A 12,220-nucleotide genomic window follows, 5' to 3' on the forward strand; every position below is an offset into this window, starting at 1 on the left:
ACGTGTGCATATTGTGTTTGTGGAGCATTTGTATGTGTATAAGTCTGTCTTTTTGTGTTTTCACCTTTTTCTTGTTTTTACAGGTATAACTATAAAAATGCAAACAAAATACAAAAATCTATTTATTATTATTTACATAAGTAGAAATGTAGGGGTTGGGTTCGTGACAGCCATCTCCCAATTGAAAGTACCCAATAGATTATGATTTAAAATACATTAAGCTTATTTATATTTTAAATATTATTGTGAGTTTCTATAGAGCATAGTTAACTATTTAGATTTGAATACTTGAATGCTTTTCAAATGTGTTTTTTTGACGTGGGACAGCCGTTTGCACAAATTCTGTTGAATAAGTTTACATCGGCATCTAGGGAAAACAACAAAGAGGCTTCATTTTGTTGTTTCTACTTGTTTGTGTCGAGAAGACACGGAAAACTCATGAGCTTTAAATAACAAAGTTACTGTTTCTTTACCCATGTTTCCTGAGGCTAACAGACAGCTGTCTTACACGCTCACAAATATCAAATAATGGAGAAGAGGTCCCACAGAGAAAACAACACTCAGTCTTAACCAAGGAAAGTGTGTGTGTGTGTGTGTGTGTTTTGGACTGAGAATAAAATACAACGCTTTCATTTTATGTTTGCTTTAAGAGTATATTTATTTTTAGTGGTCACTTATGTCCAACCCGGTGATGATGGGCAGTTTCCAGAACAACAATAGCCATCCAAGACTAAACTGAATATTTAGATGAATAAATATTAAATTGATCTTTCCATTCAGCCGTATGCTTGAATGATGGATGGTTATGTGGATGGAAGACTATTCCCAAAGTTTGACCACACACTGGAAACTATTACATCTCTGTGTGTCAACAGATATAACTGTTTGTTTTTCATTATTATTATTGCCCATAGAATCCATTGGGTGTTGTGAAGTGCATACAGTTTTATTTTGCTTTATTATTTGTGTGTGTCAATAAACTGAATGTTATTTATGTATCTTGCATCAAGCATCTCAAAAGTGTCTGTTAAGTGAACACTCATTAAAAGTGAAATTCCTTTCAAACTTCAGCTTCACCATGACAGTAGTTGACCTGAAACAGTCCACTCAAAGTACTATAGTAACCACAAAGTATCACCCTAGCAAACACCCACAACAATTTTACATAGAGTAGTAGACAGTGAATGGTCAATACCGCTCTGTTTCCATTATAGAGAGAGAGGTGAGAGACATTGCCATTATAAACATTCCAAACATGACCAGATGATATTTGTAAAATCTCAACATAAGAACTAAATATCAGCGTACAATGTGGCATCAGTCTGTGGGCCGCGACATCGGCACGCCTGAGGTTCCTGTGAATTCTCCGACGAACGGTGGTTTTGAGCTGTGACTCTCTGTAAACCACAGCGCACCAACTTCACCACTCATTCTTATGTCCTGACTCATAATAGCATCCATTCTTACTCAATTATACAAACCTATGGCGGGTTTCTTCATTTTCCAGGGAATTGCTGTTGAATGTGTGTTATCTTATGGGATGGGTAGCATGGTTATGGGTGAGACTTCAATTTTTTAATAATGTTTGCTCTGTACTGTCAAAAAATGTTTTTGTCTTTAGCTCTGTGTGTCTATGTAGCATCTTTATGTTCAAATTTAACTTTAAACCTTGGTGACTATTTCTACTCTTAATTGTGTGTATTGTTTGAATGTTTCAAATGTATTAAAGAAATTCACTCCAAAATAAAAAGAAATATTCTATAATTGACTCAACTTCAACACGTTTCAAACCTGCATGGTAAAGTCAAATATGGCACCATGTTCATAACATTGAATTTCATTGGTTCTTGCATGTCTCGTGACAAAACATCATTGCTTGTTCCACATCCTCCAAATAATATGTAAACTTTATGATATAAAGGGATTTTCTTTATCTATAGTCCTGTCAGTGAATCCCGTCATTTACTGCTTCAGTTTAACATGCTGATCTGTTGCCATGGATACGTGAAGTATTGATTACTATATAAGGTTCATTTTTAATTGTTTTCTGTCACAAACTTTCTTTTTGCCTCAGAAGAATACAAATATTTTACAGAAAATTCACATAGATAAATGTCTAAATTTCCGAATCAGGAGTAAAACAACATTTTTATTTTATTTTTTACTTTACAATTTAGCCATGCCAGCTGCCAGAATATTACAGCTTTTTACATTGGGCTTTAAAGGGACAGTTAATCCAAAAATGAAAGTTCTTTGATCAAGTACTCTTTCTCTAGTTGTTCCAAACCTGAATAAGTCTCTTTATTTGGTTGAACATGGAGAATGATATTCGGACGAATGCGTATCCAATCACCCAATTGGACCATTGACTACCATTGTAGAAAACAAAAGAAAATGGTTGTCAAAAGTGACCCGGAACTGTTTGGTTTCTTACGTTCTTAAAATATCTTCAGATGTTCAGAAGAACTATAATAGTCATTAACAAAAACTATAATAGTCAATGGTGGCCAAGAATTGTTTGGTTCAAGCATTCTTCTAAATATCTTTCTCTGTGTTCATCAAAACAAAGAAATGTTTACAGATTTTGAACAACTTGGAGGTGAGTAAATGAAGACAGAATTTGTATTTTTGGGTGAAGTATCCCTAATGACAGTTTTGATGTGCATTTTAGATTTTTTCCACATTGACCCCTTATATAAGAAGAAACCCTCTGCCATTTTAATACTAGATTATCCATTTGAAGACAAAGACATATACAAATCCGTAAAGTAAATTACTAGACAATTTTAATATTTAAGAGAACTATTCCTTTAAACCTCCCTGAATATCTCACTGTGCAAACTTTAATCATCATTCATCCTCTTTGTCAATTAGACTCATGATGAGTTTCTTTCTGCCTGAGTGGAGTGAAATGAATAATAATGCTCATGAGCTGTATCTCCTGCCGGAGGTTTGTAGCATATCCCAGTGGTTCCAAACTGGGGGGGGCCAAGATGAATCCAGGGTGGCCAAAATGTCGTGGTTTTTATGAAATATTGAAATTTATCACAAATTTTACGCAATTGAGCATCTGAAAAATACGACCACCAGCCAAAGTAATTGTTGTTCCAGCATTGTATAACTGAATATGTTTATCAAAATTTTAAATTTAAGATTATAAATCCTTATTTTGGGGGGGGGCACAAAGTAATCTGCTCTACACAAAGGGGGCCTTAAAACAAAAAAGTTTGAGAACCACTGGCCTATCAGTGTTTGCTGATGTTGTTTCCATAGCATGAAATGATTTTTAGATCTCTAGCTCTTTTTCCCCTCGGCCGTGGTTTGATAGCGAGAGTCATCGCTCTTGTCATAATAAGTAAGGATACACGTTGCAAAGGGGCAGGCCAACAGGGAGACCGGGGTGGTATGGTGTGTGTAATGGTGTTTTTGTGATCAGGAGCTGTGGGCAAGAGGCTAAGACGGACTCGTGTTTGTATAAATGAGGATGTCCAACTAAACAGATGAGACCTCAAGAGAGACACAGAGAAAGAGAAGCAGAGGGCGGCAGTGACAATGGAACATTTAGGCAGAGACAAGACGGCTGTAGGGGTTGATTTTGTGTGAGATGTGGGGGTCAGACAGTTGTGGACAATTCAACTGCAAATGCTAAATAAAGACTTTCTGTAATGTGAGAAATGTGTGTGTATGTGTCTGACTGTTTACTTTCCTTGTGGTAATACTACAGATTGTTTCAATAATAACTCATGTCTGGAAGTTGTTTGTGCTCCACGTCTCTTGTAGAAATTGAGATCAGGCTTCTCTTGTTAACACATTGGAGGTTATGATATGTGGTCACAAGGATGTGCCGAATGTTCCGTCTCTACACTGACTCAGACTTTAGGAAGACATGAAACAGTTCATCCAAACATAAATATTCTGTCAACATTTTCTCATTCGCGTCTTGTTCCAAACCCACATGACCTTCATTTTTTAACGGAACGAAAACGTTAAACTGGATTCGTTGACTCTTTTTGCTCTGTTCCATAAGTACATAGAAATCTAACATCTGTATGGAAATCTACAAATTTGAATCTAATGTATTTTCAGATCGCTTACGATTAATTGACATTTAGGCTACTTTTATATGGACTCTTTCTTTATTTTTGCACCTTATAAAGTTAGCTCCTAAGTGCAACAGTTTACAAATAAAAAAACAGCAGCAAATCTTAAAAACTGTGAACATAAGTATGTTAATCTAAGAATAAAAAAACACTCTTAAGAAGACATACAAACAGTCTTCAAAGCATATTCTTTGTTAAAGAAAAGTGTTTTGAATTGATCCCTACTTGAGCATCAGCTGAAAACTGTGAGTACAGTATTCTCACGTGAGCTAAAGTAAAGCTGGATATAAATAATAACACGTGGAATGCAAACAGCATCTCTGAGCTGTAGTTAAGTGGAAAGATCATGTTTTCTGTGAGGGTCTGTTCTCTGGTTTAGAGAGTTTGGAGAGGTGTGGTTTACTCACTGGCTGCGCGCTCTGGCTCGTGATGGTCAGACGCGCAGAGCTCGAGGAGAGAACGACGTGTACATCTGACCAGGAAAATAAACGATGCTACACTGAAGAGTGCGAGATGTATTAAGAATTAAATGAATAATTATCAATAGTTTCCTTCATTTCGGATGTGGTAAGTAAATCATTTCTTTAAATATTTGAGTGCGCTTGCTGTGCTTTACTGTATGGTTCCGAGTAACGGTTGTGAAATTTGAGATTGAAACTGTTGCGCGCAACACAATGATAGTACACAACTTGTCGATTACGTTACATTCTTTGTATATGCATAATATTGTAAAACAATATGCGTGCGTTAGGCACAAAGGACATTGTAAAGTAACACTATCGGGCAAAAATGGATTATGCATCTTATAGGTCTGCATTCTCAAAACTTTTTAGTAAAAACCATGTATTTGGTGTATTGATTAAATTTGATTGGTGTATTGTTTTGCTACAGTAACCATGTTTTTTATTTTTTTATTTGTTTTGTTTATAGTTTTTGCCGTGGTTATGGTTCATTTTCGTAAGGGCTGATCTCTCTCTCTCTGTCTCTCTCTCTCTCTCTCTCTCTCTCTCTCTTCTGTTTTTAAGATTGTAAAATATTGTTATTGTCATTGCGTACAAATGCCTAACCACTGGAGCATTTCACAAAGATCTTTATTAAGAATTAAATAGAAAATTATTTCGAATAAGGTGAATACACTGTTTATAAAGAAAGACAGTTTGGTTGCCAGATTGTTAATACTGTGATTAGGGACACCTGTGTGAATTGATGTCAGGTGAACTTTATACATCCACTAAAATTCACCTTGACTGACTCAATATGGTTGAAGAAACCGCACAAGTTAAACAAACTGAAAAAAAAACATTAATTTTTATGGCAATGGCATTCAATTAGAGTGCCTTAGCTATCCAAATACTTTTCTAGAAAACTATATCTGTCTATGTGCACATGTTTCATCCTTTCTAAGAGAAACTGAGCGCTCATATTATAATGTCATAGGTCTGCTCTCAATTAGCTTAGTATCAATTAAATTATAGCGTTCCTGAGATTTTCTTCCATTTCTCTCAGTAATTAAGGTCTAATAAGTAACAGTGGGCAGTATAATGTTCTCCCATATGTTCAGTAATAGCAGGGGTCTTGTATAAACCTCTTAATGATTTACACTGCGCGAAATCCACCTCATGTTGAGTACTCTTGCCTCCTTATTGTGTCTTCAGAGTCACCTCCCCCCTTTTCTGGCTCTGTGTGTGTGTGTGTGTGTGTGTGCGTCTTTGTTGTCGTCTTGAAGTGTATGGATCTCAAAGAGCTTACAAAGACCAGCTGGAATCCCTGAGTGCAGCTGAGGTGAACGGGGCTCAAAGCATCAGCTGTGGACCCCTCTATCATGGCTAAATCCATGGATTTGAGGAAAGGAAGCTCATCTCACAGCTTCAGTGTAGTTATAGCAGACTGTCTGTGTGGCACAAAGACGGCTCTGTCGTGGAAACGCAACCCCATAATCACCGGCACACACTCCACTGACATCCCAACCGAACCGGCTTTTGATCAGAGCGCCCACATCATAATGGAATGCACACGCCGATGTATTTTAGTCTGTATTTGGAGTTTTGCCTACAGTATATGACGCCATCTATCTGAAATGCTATATTTGACATTGTTTTCCAGAAGCGTCTAGGCGTTTTGTTTTGGGTCTTAAAGGGTTTATGAATGTGAAAAAGTGGAATCTTCAGGAATAAATATGGAATTTCCTGAGAGCATCCTTCACGTGATGGATTTTTTTAGGAACAGTTCATTTAAAAATACAATTTTGTCATCGTTTCCTCACCGTCATGTTGCTCCGAACCAAAATGACTTCCTTTCTAACGTGGAGCGTGCTTTTCCATACAGTAAGAGAGTGACCAGTCTCTGCCTCACATTTAGTAAATATGTCTTTTGTGCTAGTTGTCAAGGAAACAAAATTAGCCAGATTGTGGTTACTTTAAAAGGAACACAATACATGTCCGATATAATGTGATAGTGTCTGACACTAGTATGTGGCTAATAAATAGATTTTTGGACTAATTCGTTTTCACACTGTTGGTTGTGGTGACTTAAGTTAATTCTGGACAGAAGCCGTATGCTACTGCAGCTACTATACAGGGAATTTATCGTCGACAAGCAGTTGGATCGTCTTGATTGTAACAGATGAGGACTGTTGTTTGATTTCAATTGGGCGTGAAAGTCAGATATATGGCTGCGTGGCAACAGCATGCCAAGTTTATTCAGTGACGCTAATGCACCTGATAATTATCGCTAGATTGAAAGCACATGTGGCTGCAGCGTAGCAACATAATTTCTTACGTTTCCGACATTGAATTCTGTCCAAGCATCTTTTGTGCTTGTAATGTCTTTGCACGGCTGATCTACAGTTTGTTTTCAAAGGGTTGAGGTTTTCAATGGACGGTCAACCAAGCAAGTGCCACGTATGGTAATGATTATTACTGTGTAAGAAATGACCCTGCTAGTTTTGTTGGCTAGTCAAACCTGTCGTGATCAACAAAGACTCCTAAAACTTTGAAATGGGATTAGGGTCTTCACTTACATTTATGTAGTCACTACAACATTAACATTTATGCATTTGGCAGGTGATTCTAAAGCAGCTTTGGTAACTTTTCGAATCAAACCCACAACCTTTGTATTGCTAACGCAATGCGCTAACAATTGAGTTATAAAAATGCCATTGATGTTATACAGTATGTACTCTTCTTAAACAACAGTTTTATTTAAAGAATATATTATGATGCAGTCTATAGTGGGATCTCTTGTTAATTTATATTATTGTGGCATTTATCTGAATTCTTTGAGCTGGAGTTCCTCCCTTCTGTTCAATTCTGTGAACCATTGTTAGCTCTCAATCGCAAAGGTCACTTTACAATGAACGCGAGGGCAGCAGGGTTTATTGTCATTTACTTATTGATCGTGTAGCACACGCCTAGTTAGCCTTTGTTTGGCCAAATTAGGAAGATTGGTTTTTAACATGATTTGTAGAAGGAGGAACCCTGATGGTGCGAAAAACACCTTGAACACATTTTCGGGTCGACACCCTTGTTGGTTCTGGAACAATATTCCTTACAACCAATTTGATATTAGGGTTAGACCTAGTACTAGGTTGGTTGCTTTTCATGTCCACATGAAATTAGTTAGTTTGGGGTTTAGGAAGGGCTGTTTAAGGGTTAATCGTGATTAATCGCATTCAGAATAAAAGTTAAGTCATCACATTTATTTATTTTTATATATTTTTCTTAAATATCTACATGGTTGTGTTTATAAAAACAAAATTATTATGCACAGTGCACAGACATATCATTATAAACACAAACTTTTATTCTGGATGCGATTAATCGTGATTACTCTTGGAACAGCCCAAGGTTAAGATTATTGTTAGAATTTGTTTAGAAATTAAGAAATTGTTTCAGCATTTAGAAAAAATGTTGTCAACCCAGAACCATGTTTGGAAAGAGCATCTTCATTATGTTCCAATGACTTAAACATCATTACGCAAGTAAAGTTGAATATCATGCTTTTATCTTTTGGATGGAAGCTTTATTGAACAATCTATTACCGATCTTTCTCTCCATCTCTCTTGAGTGACCCTATGTGGCTGAACCACAAAAAGCTTCACCCTTCCCCCTGTTCCCTACTCATTATGAGTTTTGCATGGCAAGCACCAACCACATTTTTGACTGAAATCCAACTGAAATCTAGCTGTTGAATACATGCATTGATGTAAAGATACAAGGAGCAAGACGTGTTTTTTATTGTAAGACACATCATTTGGAAACAAATCAGTATGATGTGTGGCTGTCTTTTTCTGGCTCAGCTGAATTACCAGATGTCCATCAAATGAACATTTGAGAGTTTACGACGGCTGCCTTTTGTGTGGATTGTTTGCTGACAGAGCTAGCAAGCTGTTTGTGTTTGTTTTGCTTGGCAAAGATAATTAGGGCCGTACTGTTTGACATTTATCAGTATCAGAGAGAAACAGAGAAGAGTCATTTCTAGAGAACATACAAAAAGGACCTGGCACTAGTTGAATGTTTCCAGCGCTAGTCATCGCGGGCTCTCGGCCCTGATCCAGCCGCTGAAGTGCCTTGATGACTTTGCGCTGTGGGATGGAAGAAGGAGCCTCTGTTCCCAGCTGTCTGAACTGCTGCCGTATGGAATTTTTAGCTGGATTTTCTACCTAATTAACCTCCATTATCATGCGCTGAGACTCACTTTCTTTGTGAAGAAGGCATGCGATAGGCATTGGCGCTTCTTGGACTCTGTTGTTTTTCACCTCAAAGCCGACATTGGGTCGCTTGTTGGGGCCCAGCAGAAGCGTGTAATTGCAGAAAGGCCACTGAGATGTTAGAGCGTTAGAGTAGGCGCGATATTATCTTCTCAGCTTACTTTAGCCCAGTTGAACTTCATTTAGTCTCACTGCATGCCCTTGGACCAGTTCTGGTCAAATTTCATAGAGCCTGAACAGATAGACTTTGTGCATAATGATCTTTTAAAAGTGATTTTGATCTTAGCAAATTTGTGATACATGTTGCATTTCATGAAATGTTTTAAAGCCACTTTGCTATTGCTATACAACTTAGGATGAGTTTTGACTTTTGTTTTCTGAGGACAAGAATCAACTTGTTTTCTATGGTGAATAAAGTTGGCTAGTTAAATAAATGCAAGGGATTCGAAACCTATCAGAATATAATATGCAAATAGATTGAATAAATTGAATATGCAAACGTATGTGCTGTCATTGCTGAAGCTTACATGTCCATGTCTATTCTTTTAGAAAATGTTATCATTAATAGTTGGCTTTTATTGGGATATTCACATTTTACATTTATGCATTTGGCAGACGCTTTTATCCAAAGCGACTTACATTGCTGTATTCTGTAAATTTTACATAGTCATTTGCAATCCCCTGGGATCGAACCCACAACGCAATGCTCTTTCCACTGAGCTACAGGAAAGCTATAAGTAACTTTATAAGTAACATTCGACCAACAAAAGTTCTTCTTGTATCTCATTGCAACAGGACGTTGGAAAAGTAGTTTTCAGAATGTACAAAACATTACAGAGCCAAACCAAAGCTGCATTTAGAGCAAGCCTGAGATCTGAGCTCTTCTCATTCATCGCCAGCGTGAAACTGAATCCAACACAGGCACGTGCTGCCTCTCAGCTGAACACCCACAGTTTGGAAACCAAAATGCCATTGAGCATCCAGACAGGATCTGAAGTGGAAAGTCAACATATGGTGGAAGGGAACTCACCTCAATCCAAATCAAACAAGGTCGACATTGTCCTTGGCAAATCAGACCCCCTTTTCGAATTTTTGAGCTGAATATGCTGAGTCTTGGGTCTGGGAAGAACCCAGTCTAAGAATTTAAAGGAATGGTGCAAATGGGACAAAACAAGTTTAGAGTTAGATTAGTCAATAACTTTGACTTTGTTTAACTTACTAGCTAAAACAGTGTTTGTGATGTTTGTGAAAGAAACAGTTCACCTAAGAGTCAAAATCTGTAAGTTTTTTTCAGCCTGATCTCACAGGAATTTGTAACTATTTTACAAGATGGCTTATTCGTATGAATTTAAACTATGTGAACCATATAATAACATAAGATTATTAGAAAAATGTAACCTAACCCCATCCCTAAGTCTAACATCACTGGTGAAAAAGCAAATTGTACTAAAACATACGCAATACGCACAAGATTGTACGAAATTATATGAATTAGCCACTTCGTAAAATAGTTATGAATTCCTGTGAGATTCATAGTTCTGTTGACCACCAAAGAAGTGAGGCACCTGTTCTTTTCCATACAATAAATGTGGAAGGTTTGACATAATGGTTTGATATGACACGTGGTTAAGTAAATAATGACGGAATTGTAATTTTTGGGTGAATATTTGTATGGTGAATAAAGTTTTTGTAAGATTCATCATATAACATATGGATTTCTAACAACCCTGCATAGTTATGGTCAATATAGTTTGCATGTCTGTCTCCAAAGCCGACACAACTTTCAGAAAATGGTGAATTTTCATGATATAGCACATGGTTATGAGGAGAGCTGGTTACCCATGGCTGTAATTTTGGGAGCCGATGGTCTGTGTGTCTAGGCGTCCGTTTGGGTTAGGGGGGCACTGAGCGGTTCGGGGGCTTGCTGTGGTCACACCACACTGAAAACTCAAAGACCTCATCACAACAGCCACTCTGCTATTACATGGTAAATGTGATCTTATCAACATCCCGCTTCTGTGTTAATAACGGACCTCGGGAAAGCCACACGCCAGTGTGTCGTCTGAGGGCCGCTCATTATCAAGTGATCTCAGAGTTGCCTTAACCTCACTGGGATGAGATTTACTGCTCAAAGAAACACTTTCGATTCCAACTGGAGAAAAGCAGCAGGTCGTTTGTTTTCTCTGCTTTTGCTAATAAGCAAGAGTTGTTTTTGTTCTCAGCATGCTTCAACCCTCTGGCAAAAAACGGTAACGTTTACCCATCACTATTACGGTAAACACAGAGCGCTAAATAGAACTGTTTTTAAGATAGGCTCCTCATGACATCATCTGCCTGTCCCAGGCCGTCCCGCTGAATAATGATCGACCTTCAGCTGCAGCTGCATTTAATTACACGTGCATGTGTTTCCTGCACACTTGGTTTCAGTTCCCAAAACACAAAATCTTTATTTTTTCCATTATCCAGACAATAATTTTTTTACAGTTTGTACAGTTATGTTTGCTGGATGTGCAGGGTGCCGATTTACGGAGTTGGAGTGGTACTGGGGTGGAGTCTGGTAAGACTCGAATCCCTTTTAGGAGAAGCCATAATAAGGTTATAAAGTTTCAATTGAAAGAAAAACAATTTTTATTGTTCACATTACATAATGACCTTTTTCTTTGTTTTTAATGCACTGTTTTAGTATTTCAGTAAACTGAGGGAATAACTGGAACCACTATTGCGTGCGTTGTTATATTTTCATTATACTTTGATCTTGTTTACATTTTGTCTTTACAATAATGTGCACTGATATATTCTGCAAAATAACACATGCATTGAAGATAATTTGAATTATGGAAGATAAAGCTCAAAGGAATGTTTTATGAATAGATTTTTCAAAGATATAATTCCTTAAGTAAGGGTCTGAGTTCAGCATTCAGTGCGTCTGCACTGAATGTCTGTACGTCTGTGGCTTTGCTGGATATTGCAGCTGAGAGATTGAGTCTTATTGAGAGGAACGGTTAACTGGCAACTGAAAAATCCTGCAAAATTAAAGATTTAAAGTGAATAGAAAAGACATTATTTTCCCACCAAGGCTTTCTTCTGTGTGCCTCTATATACCGTAATTCACGTAACCCCTTTTGATTACTTGAGTGGTGAAGTAAATGCAAATTCTTGTTAAAAATTGAGCAATGGTTGCCTATACAAATTCCTGGGGCCTCGTGTATAAAACTCGCCGTAGATTTCATCCTAAAAGTAAACGTACGAACAAAAGCTAGGTTTTGTGTATGCACAAAAGTTTTCAGATTTATAAAAGTATTAAAAATCAAAATCTGTATAACAGATATATTCCCTTTTTTAAACTCAGTCAGAGAAAGATTGTGTGTACCTGCATCACCACCCCGTCTCCTCCCACAAATCAACATATATG

At 37.3% G+C, this 12,220-nt stretch overlaps 1 protein-coding gene across 3 annotated transcripts in view; it reads left to right on the forward strand.

Moving 5' to 3' along the window:
- The first annotated feature begins 4,526 nt into the window (after positions 1 to 4,526).
- LOC130434881 (rho guanine nucleotide exchange factor TIAM2) overlaps positions 4,527 to 12,220 on the forward strand; it is a 34,474-nt gene continuing 26,780 nt past the window's right edge. For 2 of the 3 annotated variants that reach the window (XM_056765254.1, XM_056765256.1), the window contains exon 1: positions 4,527 to 4,667. The gene's annotated coding sequence lies outside the window, so the exon portion shown is untranslated. The remainder of the gene's footprint in view (positions 4,668 to 12,220) is intronic. The other variant, XM_056765255.1, reaches the window with a different exon arrangement.

This window comes from Triplophysa dalaica, chromosome 13 (genome assembly GCF_015846415.1).
Source record: "Triplophysa dalaica isolate WHDGS20190420 chromosome 13, ASM1584641v1, whole genome shotgun sequence".
Taxonomy (NCBI): Eukaryota; Metazoa; Chordata; class Actinopteri; order Cypriniformes; family Nemacheilidae; genus Triplophysa; species Triplophysa dalaica.